Below are 11,300 nucleotides of genomic sequence, written 5' to 3'. Positions count from 1 at the left end.
TGAGACGATGTTCATCAGTAAAGCCATTGAGTTCAGTCTCTTCCACAAACACGGTTGAGATGGTTTGATCCGCGTGTGGGCAAACAGGAGTATCCCACCCATAATTAAAGCCACAGTCAATGAAAGTCACATGTAGATGCACAAATATGCTTATATATTATACTAAATAAAAGTAGAAATGAATACTTCTATTCATCAAGGATGCATTAAATTGATCAAAAGTGACAGTAAAAATGTTTCTAATGTTACAAAAGATGTTTCAAATAAATGCTGCTCTTTTGAACCCTCTGTTCTTTGATCAAGTAAATGCAGCCTTGGAGAGCATAAGAGACTGATAATTGTTTTTAGTTTGTTATGCATTATATGTACAACCACACAGACAGACAGATAGATAGACAGATGTGGCATCTTAAGACATTTACAGATGGGCACTTCTGTGCGGATGGCATTAAATGGAGCTGCCCGTGTGGAATAATCCGGAATGATCCTGGCGTTATCCACTGGAACTTTGCCAACATTCCCACCGTCTAACAGGGATTACTGCTCAACACCCGGCAATAGGTCGGCACACACCACACACACTCACAGCGTCCACAAACACTGATGTGAAGAGACAGACACACACAAATACACACGTCTAAGGAGAAACACACACATGCATATTCACACACACTCCAGGTTTGATGATGTTCGACTAGATAAATCTTTACTACAGCCTTCACTACCAAAAGTACTGTGGTATTACTGTGATAGTACCAAATTATACAACTTTTCAACATGATTTATGGCAATGCCAGGGTTTTCTGGTATAAAAATATGGAAATCAATCATTGCGATGTTATATATGAAAGTAGCATAAATTGACGATATGATACCATCACAGTAAGGGAAACTTCCTTTACACAAATGCTGATTAACAGTGGCAAATAATGATTAATTAATGAAAATAAAGGAGAGACAAGCCCCAATGGCGTCATCTAGTGGACGGTTGATGGAAGTACAGACTCTCTCCTCACAATCAAATCCCTAATAAGTGCTGGAGATATCGGTGTTTATCTTAATTTTATCTCATTAAGATTTGGTTGATGTACGAACACAACTGTACAATAATAAATAAAGAGCGTTACCTGAACGCTCACCTGCAGCAAAATGGCGCTTGACTCCTCAAATACTTGTCAAAACTTAATTAATAATAAATAATAATAATAATAATGGCCTAATTATTATTATTATTGTTATATAAATTGATAACATCTGTATTTTATTTTTTTATGACAATGATAGTAAAATACAAGTTACCACAGTTTTATCAGTATTAACAATAACCATGTATTTTGGCGAACATTGTGGTTTTTATGATAATTTTTGTAACGATTTATATCTTTTTGTTCAGTTTACCAGTTACCAAAGTTACGTAGTACTATTAAAATGTGAAATGCATAACGTTAAATAAATTCCGGTGATCATTAACACTGAATAATAATAATAATTGTTGTTGTTGATTATGATTACATTTGTGTTTTACTTGGCAAAATACAGGTTACCACAGTTTAACTGTATTAACAATAACTATATATTTTGGGTAACATTATGGTTATCATGGTAATTTTTGTAAGCATTTATTTATAATTTTTCATCACAGTTTTATAATTCTGCAAACAGTTATGCAAATTAGCACAATCACGTTTCCCGCCCCTCGGTCACGTGACGAAAACATTTGCGCATGATGGCGGCGCCCATTGAGAGTCTGCTGAAAGAAATCTGCGAATCCGAGGATTCGATCGAGGAGCTCAAGAGACTCCGGACGGCTTTTTAGCGACGACCCTGAGCGGGTTGAGGCAGGCGGTGTCTGGAGCCCGACTGGAGATCATATTCGGCCTTTTAAACACAAATGACAAGGGAGTGTTGATACTCCTGAGTCAAGAGACAGTAAACACCACAGACTGCACACTGACGCATGAGAAGTTTGATTTACAATGCTACAATGTCCTTCCGCAACACGCAAGCAGTTCTGTTTATTAACCGCTAGAGCGTCAAAAGCTACCGACTGCAGCTTTAATTCTCTGTATTATGTATAGGATTACCTTAGAGAGAATCCCGTTCATATGTAAGCACAAGGGACATTAAAACTGAAATATTCCAAAATGGATCAAAATTGAATCAATAGACTTAGGAATTGTTAAATATATATTGTTTATATGTAAATGAATCAGAATTTAATCAAACCATGTTAGAATCTGATTTGAATCAAATGAATAGCTTGTGAATTTGAATCTAACCTGAATGAATCAGTATTAAACCTACTTTAGTTTACTTCTCACTCAGCCATCGTCTGTTACAGAAGAGAAGTTCACGTCTGTGCTGGAGAGAATGAGTCGCTGATGGAGCCACTGAACACTGAACATCTGGGCAGATGTTTGGAGGCTCTGGCTCAGCTGCTCAGGTTACCTGTGAGTGTGTGGGTGTGTTTTTTCAGAGGAATTGTGAGCAGATAATGGGTTTAGCTTTGAGATGTGTGTGTTTGTGTAGGTGGAGCAGCAGACGGATGACCTGCTACTGTTGACCGAGTCGTGGTTTAACTGTCTGAGCTCTCAGCCCATACTGATGATCCGAAACATAAGCACACAACCCTTCCCAGAGCTTCACTGCAGCGCGCTACCAATCTTCACTTTAAGTGAGAGTGTGTGTGTTTAGATGTGTTCGACTTCAAGCAGTACTGTTCAAACAGGTTACAAATTTTGTCTTGAAATGCCACCAACAAATATTGTGACCAAATAAAACTACATAACGTATTAAATGAAAAACATCCAACTTGACACCTCTGTTTTACTGCGATGTGGAAAAAAGACAGAATTGACATCAGCAGCTGATGATGGACACTCCTGGATTCGTGGAGTGGGTGATGGATCGCTCAGTGGGGACGGGAAAAGAAGCCAAGGATTGTAAGTTTGAGCTGGTGGAAGCACTCAGGAGATCTTTGGAGCACACAATGACTTAAAGCTGAAGACCTACCTGAATGTGGGACCCTGTTACATCAACGCTGTGTCTTTATATATACACACTACCATTCAAACATTTGGAGTCGGTAAGGTTTTTAAATACTATTATTCTTAAATACTTAAATATATTAAAAGACAGACAAATGTGAAGCAGTGGATTCAGAGTTGAGTTTTACTCCACGAACCTTGTTGCACACACATGCACTCCTCACAGAGGTAACAATATGTACGAAATAATAATGTTTAAAAATACAAATAAAACAACTTTCACACATCTGTCAAATCATACAAACTCTTTTAGAGGCACGCTGGTGAGGTGGCACTCTGGAAGATGGAGAAACACTGGACTCTCTTTCAACCATCAGCTTAGTCAAGGTTTACTTATAGCTGTGGCTGGAAAACATCAAAGAGGTTACCTCATCTCTAAAGGGATAATGCACCCAAAAATGGGCACCCAAACCTGAATGGCTTTCTTTCTATTGTTGAACACAAAAGAAGATAATGTTTGGAACCAAACAACATCGGATCCCATTGATTGTCAAACCGAGACCTTTGAAAGCCAAACAGGTTTGGTACAACATACAACAAGATCGTTGATATGAACATGTCATATAATGAATATTCATTAGTAATACTGACCGGACCATTGACTGGTTGAATAAATGTCAATACTTTGGATAGATCACGCGCTTTATCCTGCCGTCCGCTTTGTTTTTATCCAGCCATTTCCCACAAATGAAGACTGTGGTCACGGCGTTGGCCGTGTTTGTAATCTCGATCCTGCTCAGGAGCCATCCAGGACTGAGTCCGGAGTTATCGTGTTCCACGTGCATGCGGAGCAGATCACCCAAGTCCAGCAGTTCCAGAATAAACCGGTTGGTCTTGCCGCGCTCAAACAGGTTCTGGAACTTTTTGGTAAGCTGCCTCTGGCCGGAGTCACCGTTGGAGCCGAAGATGGTGATGAAGACGTTGGCGTCGGTGCCTGCGCCTTTCTCGTCGCCCGTGATTACGATGAGCTCGTATTTGACAGGTACGAGGCTTTGGGCCTTGCTGGTGAAGCTATCGATGAACTTGCTGCACTCGAAAGTCTGGAACTCATCCCGTTTTGAGGAGAGAAGGATGGCGGCGTCACAACGGAAGATATACCTGAGTGAAATAGGACAGATTATGGATAATATGGAGCATGCATATTCTAGCCTCAGAAGCCCAGATCGTGAGGTTAAACCATAATTTAAAGGCTGGTAGCCATTGACTTCCATTGTATTTGTTTATTTTTTTTCATATTGTGGAAGTCAATGGCTACCACACCAGTAACTGTGTAGTTACCAGCATTCTTAAAAATATATTATGTGTTCAGTAGAAGAAAAAAAAAAGCTCATTCAGGTTTAGAAAAGTTTTCTAGTTTTCTAAGAGTCTCTCTAAGATCACTCACTTATTGCCCAGCTCCTTCTCGGTGACAACGACCTGCTCCACAAACCAGGAGGCTTCCACTTTGACTTTCTTGCCATCTTTAGGGATGTGTCCCAGACAGATGCTAGCGATGTCTCCCAGCTCCTTGGAGGAGAACTCAAAGCGGTCCGAAGCACCTCTGAAATCACACATGGAGCAGTTTAACACATGCTCACCAATTAGAAATGAACACCAGCTGAGAAACAAATGTACAGCTACCGTAAAAAACGCTTCTTTTTAGTCGAGTTCTCCATCACAAACTCTTTGGAACGTCCTTTCTTCCCTTCTAGAACGATCCAGGCATTCTCTTTGGTTTCAGCATCATCCATATCTGCTGTCGTGACCAAGATTTCATATTCTGTATGAGGTGAAACACATGCTGTTATATTATCCCAAATCTAATTTACAAATGCAAATAATTAAGATTTGTTTCGTTTTGTTTGGCAAGACTTTCCAGCTCACCAAGGTTGCATTTAATTTGTTTAAAACAATAAAAAAGTAATATTGTAAAATATCATTACTATTAAAAATAACAGTTTTCTATTTTAATATATTTTAAAATGTAATTAATTCCTGTGATGGCAAAGCTGAATTTTCAGCAGCAATTACTACAGTGTCATTAATTAATAATTAAGTAGTAATTCTAATTAATAATGGCTCTTTTTATTATCAAAGTTGAATACAGATTCTCAGTCTTATATTTATATCTTTACCAACTCTGTTTCACTTGGAAATGTGTCACATTATGAAAGTAAAATGGGTTGCAAATGGGAAAGTTATGAATCCAACTGAATTCTGTTTTTACTTCACTCCATTTGTAAGTGTGTGTGTGTGTGTGTGTGTGAACTCTTGTGTGTCTCACTGGTTTTTTCATCAAAATCCACTGCGTCATTGTTGGCACATGCCAGCTCTCTCATTATCTGTCCATCATCCTCGTTCTTGGCGAGCCAGCGGTCACACTGGAAACGAAACTTCTTCCCCAAGATGTCATCATGCACGTCTACATACTCCAGGTGCCAACCTGCAGCCAGGCCTGTCAACACAAACACACTTGTTTAGCGCAAACACACACATACAGGTTTGATGACAGATGACATCACGAGTGTTGTTCTGAGCGCTCTGATTGGCTCACCTGCGTTGTCGTGCCAAATGCGCACTTTCGAGAGCTCGCCCAAGCTGAGGATGTCAGGGAAACGGAACGTGTCCATCTGTTTGCGCTCAAACTTGTTGGTGTTATTGCTTTCTTTCAGAGTCAGCGTCCCAGTGTCGCCGTTCTCTCCAAAAATAACCATCCACACATTAGCATCGGTTCCAGCCGCTAAAAAGCAACCAATCATAGGTTACAACCTGCTGTATCTGTGACCACAAACACAAGCAGTCAAAGAATTGTTTCTAAGCAGAAGTAGACACTACAAAGAAGTGTGCACCAGTTACATCGCTGGTCTTCACAGAAACGGTGTAGGTGGTGAGCTCCACCATCTCCTCGTCATCTATTACTGCAGGCATCTCGCACAGAAGCGTCCGCTTGGGCCCGTACGAACGAGACAGCCACTCCTCGTACATAAATAACGCCACTTCATCCGTCTGCAGGTTATGAAGTTCAATCTACATACAATCACCTATTAATATTTTTGAAGGCTTGTGGAATTAAAGTAAACGTATGTCACTTTCTCTTACAAACCTTATCCAGGAACCAGTCGGGTCTGCTTCCAGAACCATCTATACGCACTCTCATCTTTCTCAAAGGAGCGATATCCTCAATCTCCAGATTGAATGTGTCCGTCTGCCCCCGTTCAAACCTACACACATATTAAACACAAAAATGACATATTTTTAATGCATAATCACTTTTGAGAGACTGTGGTCCACGGTAATCAGGTAACTAAAACCATATAAAAATTATTTACTTGAAATAAAATATTTACTGAAATAAATTAAAAATTAAAAAAAAATATTTATCTTATTTTATTTCTGCTATTTACTGAAAGTTTAGATGTACAAAAAAAAAAAGGATAAAAATAAGCAACAAAATTACTAAACCTAACTAAACTTTAAATGAAAACAGAAAATACAAATAAAGCCCAATTAGAAATATTAACAAAATCTATAGCAGTATATGATTGTCAATAAAAGAACACTGTAGGTAAACCTAGTTACATTCTAATTGTATTCTTTTTTCTTAGATTGTTATATTTTTCAACTCAAATTAATATTTTTGCTAAATAAACTGCATGAAAACATGACATTTATCTTGCAATAATCGCCAGCTGACTGTACATTATCCTTGTGTTTCTGTGTGTGTGTGTGTGTGTGAATGCACCTGTCCTCTAACTTTGGCAGCAGCATTTCCTCAGATGTGCCGTAGACTCCAAACACAGTCATGTAGATCTGTGTGTCTGTACCTGCGTGCTGGACATCTCCTGTTATCACCGTTACCTCATAGATCACCTAGAAGAAAAATATCTTTCATGAAGTACACTTACTGTAGTATACAGCAGCAAATCAGCATATCTGAATGATTTCTGAAGGATCATGTGACACTGAAGACTGGAGGAATTTTCAAATAAATGCAGCCTAGGTGAGCAGAAAAGGTTTATTTAAAAAACATTTAAAAAGAAAATCATACAACCCTTAACTTTTGAATAGTACGGTATATACCGTAATAAAATATAATATAAAGCTATTTCTATTTGTAAGGCTGAATGAAAGGAAATGGTGTACCTTCTGTGGGATGTTGACAGGTTCTGCATCCTGTACATCAAAGAAACGGGCAGTGAGTCCGTCTCCTCTGTCTTTGGCCAACCAGCATTTACAGGGAAACACGTAGCGCACTGCTTTAGTCGGCACATCAACCGTCAGCTCCTCCACTAACCAGCAGCTCTCTGGAGTCGCCCCATCATGACCCAACTACACATGACACAAACCGACAATCTGACACCTGCAGTATCTGTACTTACTGCACACTGAGCTTACGAATACAAACTACTGAATCTGTGTGTGCGCTTTCACTCACTTCCACTTTCTTGATGTCGCCAACATCAGTTCCATAGCAGGTGAAGTAATCCAAGGATCCAGGCAGGAATCTGTTTTTCCCATCCGAGTCGAGCCAGAGGCGATCTGTCTTTTTGTTCTTCTTTCCTATGATGATGACATACACTCGGCTACTCGTCCCAGCATCCCGATCCCAACCCGTCGTCACCGAGAAGTGGTAGGGAATCACTATACACACACACACACCATTTAATTTTTTTCCTCATATTAAATTCAACTAGAGAATAGTGGTGTTTACTCATGAATAAACTTTAACTATGCAAGGACGTGGTGGGTGTTTTACATTTAATTTAATTTAATTTAATTTAATTTAATTTAATTTAATAACAAAATGTTTTAATAATATTATAAGTTAATATGTTAAATGAGTAATATTAAAAAAAAATTAATGTTGTGCGGATTTTTTTTTTTTAAATAAACTTAAATAATAAATAAATACATTTTTAACACTGATAATATATCTGGTAACACTTACACAATAAAGTTTCATAACAGAAACCAACAATGAACATTATTCCTTAAGGATTTATTATAGTTAATGTAAACATTTACTAATACATTTTTAAAATCAAGTATCTGTTAACATTATTTAAAGCACTGTAAACTAACATGAACAAGCAATAAATGGATACTATTTTCACAAAGATGAGTAGATTTGAGAAAAAAAATGTGACCTTATTGTAAATTGTGTGTTCGTACCATTGAATTTTTTAATGAAAATATTATATATAAAAATCCAAACTTGAACAATTTATGGTCTCAGACCTTTGAAGCCCACTGTATGTTGTGGAGACAAGACTGTTTACACTTATACATACACGATCCTTCCTCGTCCTCTTCTTCTTCTGAATGCCGTTTCTTGTTTTTCTTGTTCATGTTGCTGTCCAGATTTGTCACTTTTTTAATTGGACAGAAGGCAGTCTCTCGCTCTCCCTCATACCCCTACACACACACACACACACACACAGTATGTACATCTGGATGTGCTCTGGACTAGTCTGTAACACTGTAACATTGTTAACGCATGCATGCACAGGTGCACACTTGCACGCATGCAGGCAGACCTTAACATAGAACACCCTGTCGATCCGTCTGTCCTCCTTCTTTCTCGAAAGCCATCGCTCACACAAAAACAGAAACACTTCCTCCGTATCTTGGTCTGCCACTTCCACCTGTTCCAGGTACCAATCAGCACTCAGCATGCTGTTGTCATGGCGAACGCGGATCTTGAACACCTGGCCCAGATCCACGGCCTCCAGAGTGAATGTGTCCACCTGACCAATCAGAAGCAGTCATTGTCAGCAGCCAATCAGAAGGCAGCTACACTACTACTGAAATATTTGGTGTCAGTAAAAATGTTATTCCGCGAAGATGCATTAAAAAGTGAAGATCAGTAAAGACATTTATGGTGACAAAAAAATATTAGCATTAGCACAACAAATTAAATTGTAACAATGTCTCATAATTTCTACAGTATTTTTGATCAAATAAATGCAGCCTTGGTAATAATTTTTTCCTTAAATCTTACCGAATCCAAACTGTTTTAAATGATGTCTTTCTAATGGTGAAAAATATCTGAAGACACAGGATAGTCAAACCTGACAAGCCTTATGAGGACATTGCCACAACATCTTCATATAGGTTAAATTTCCACCTAAAATTATTCCAAAATTACGAAGCATAAGGACGATGTCCTCACAAAGACGTGTATTTGTGAGCCTCACCGATCCTCTCTCAAACTTGTTGCTGTTCTCAGACTTGCTGAGTTTGCGTTCTCCAGTGTCGCCCATGTCTCCGTAAAGAGTGATGAACACATTGGCATCGGTTCCTGCTCCGTACACATCCCCCGTGGTCACCATCACTGTATATGTGTGTACTGCAACACACACAAATATGCAATTGCTCAAATAGCAGTGCATTGTACTTGCAACACCAAGGTCATGGGTTTGATTCCCTGGTAATGCATGAATCAAAAAATGTATAGTTTGAATGCATAAAACTAGGAATCTCTCGAATGCATTAATATAGTACATCAAGGTACGTATATACGGAAAACTGTCCACACACGTACTCTCCAGTGCGTCGTCCACCTCTGTCTCGATGACTTTGAGGGTCCCGTCTCGTGAAAGTTTCTCCACGATGATGTCAGACGGCACCAGCTCTCGAATCGTCTCACCGTCCTCCTCCGAACGAGCCAACCATCCCTCACACGGGAATATTGTGGTCTCAGAGCCCTGCATGAACACACATTTTTGAGTCTCTTGGCATGTTGAATACTAGGCCTTTACATTTTACTAAAGGAAATTTGATTAATAATACCATGAAGTGTTCATTTAAAGATTAAAGGGAAAGTTCACCCAAAAATGAACATACTCACCCTCATGTCGTTCCAAACCCATAAGACCTTCTTCATTCATCTTCGGAACACAAATTAAGATATTCTGATGAAATCCGAGAGCTTTCTGACCCTCCATAGACAGCCAGGACCCTTACAAGATCAAGGCTCAGAAAATTAGTAAATAATCCATGTGACATCAGTGGGTCAGCCATAATTTTACGAAGCTATGAGAATACTTTTCGTGCACAAAGAATACAAAAATAACGACTTTATTCAACAATTTGTCTCCTCCGTGTCACCCTATAGCCCCATTTTGGAGAGTATTACATACGTAAACATTTTATGTACGTTGTGTTTATGTTCAGATCAAGGGGTAAACAATGTAAACAACGTATGCATGTATGGTGCTGCTGACACAGAACAGTTTAGGTATGTTATACTCTCTAAGATGGCACTATAGGGTTGAGACGAGTTGTTGAATAAAGTCGTTATTTTTGTGCACAAAATGTATTCTCATAGCTTCGTAAAATTATGGTTGAACCACTGATGTCACATGGATTACTACCTTACTCTGGACCTTGATCATGATAGGACCAGCTCTCGGAATGCATCAGAAAAATCTTAATTTGTGATCCGAAGATGAACGAAGGTCTTATATGTTTGGAACGACTTGAGAGTGAGTAATTAATGACAGAATTTTCATTTTTGGGTGAATATCCCTTTAAATGTGTCATTTATTCACTGTTGCAGTACTTTTTCCCTACAGGGCTACCTGTTTAGTGGTAAACTGGCCAGTCTGGGTAGAAACATGGGGTAGCAGAGGCTAGTTTTAATATTTAGTCAAATGATCATCTAATAATCAGCCAATTCATGAAATAATCCATCAAATATCAAAATCTGTCACACGGGCAGTGTCAAGGCTGAAAGTATGTAATATACTATACCATTCAGAAGTTTGAGATCGATACGATTTCACACCAAACAGTTTTGCTGAAAACAGTTTTCCTGCTTCATATTTTTTTTCAAGATTCATTGATGAATTGAAATTTCGAAATAACATCTTTTTGAAATAGGAATCTTCTGTACCATTATAAATGTCTTTACTGTCACTATTGATCAATTGAATGCATCCTTAATGAGTTAAAGTATTAATTTGTTTTAACAAAAGGGTAGTTTCTGCTGGTAAGCGGTGGACGTGTATGTTGACACCCGAGTGTCACGCTGGTGTGATGTGCTTGACGGAGCTACAGCTGAGGCAGTGTTTCACTCCTCTACTGTACACAGATAGCACTGGAGTGAAGCGACAGGTCAGAGAAGATTAGTCACTGGAACTAATTATACAAACGGCAACAGAGAGAAGATGTGGGTCAATGAAATGGGTGTACGACAGACAGTGGAGAGGAAAAGAAGGTTTCCCACAGCCAGACGGGAACATTCTAGACCCAACCAAGTTTCACATTGCC

General features: G+C 38.8%; 1 pseudogene; it reads right to left on the bottom strand.

Moving 5' to 3' along the window:
• Positions 1-3,182: 3,182 nt before the first annotated feature.
• LOC113039058 (lipoxygenase homology domain-containing protein 1-like) overlaps positions 3,183-11,300 on the bottom strand; it is a 37,476-nt pseudogene continuing 29,358 nt past the window's right edge.

This window comes from Carassius auratus, chromosome 21, assembly GCF_003368295.1.
Source record: "Carassius auratus strain Wakin chromosome 21, ASM336829v1, whole genome shotgun sequence".
NCBI lineage: Eukaryota > Metazoa > Chordata > Actinopteri > Cypriniformes > Cyprinidae > Carassius > Carassius auratus.
The sequence above is the reverse complement of the archived record's forward strand: the minus strand, read 5'-3'. Positions and strand labels throughout refer to the sequence as shown.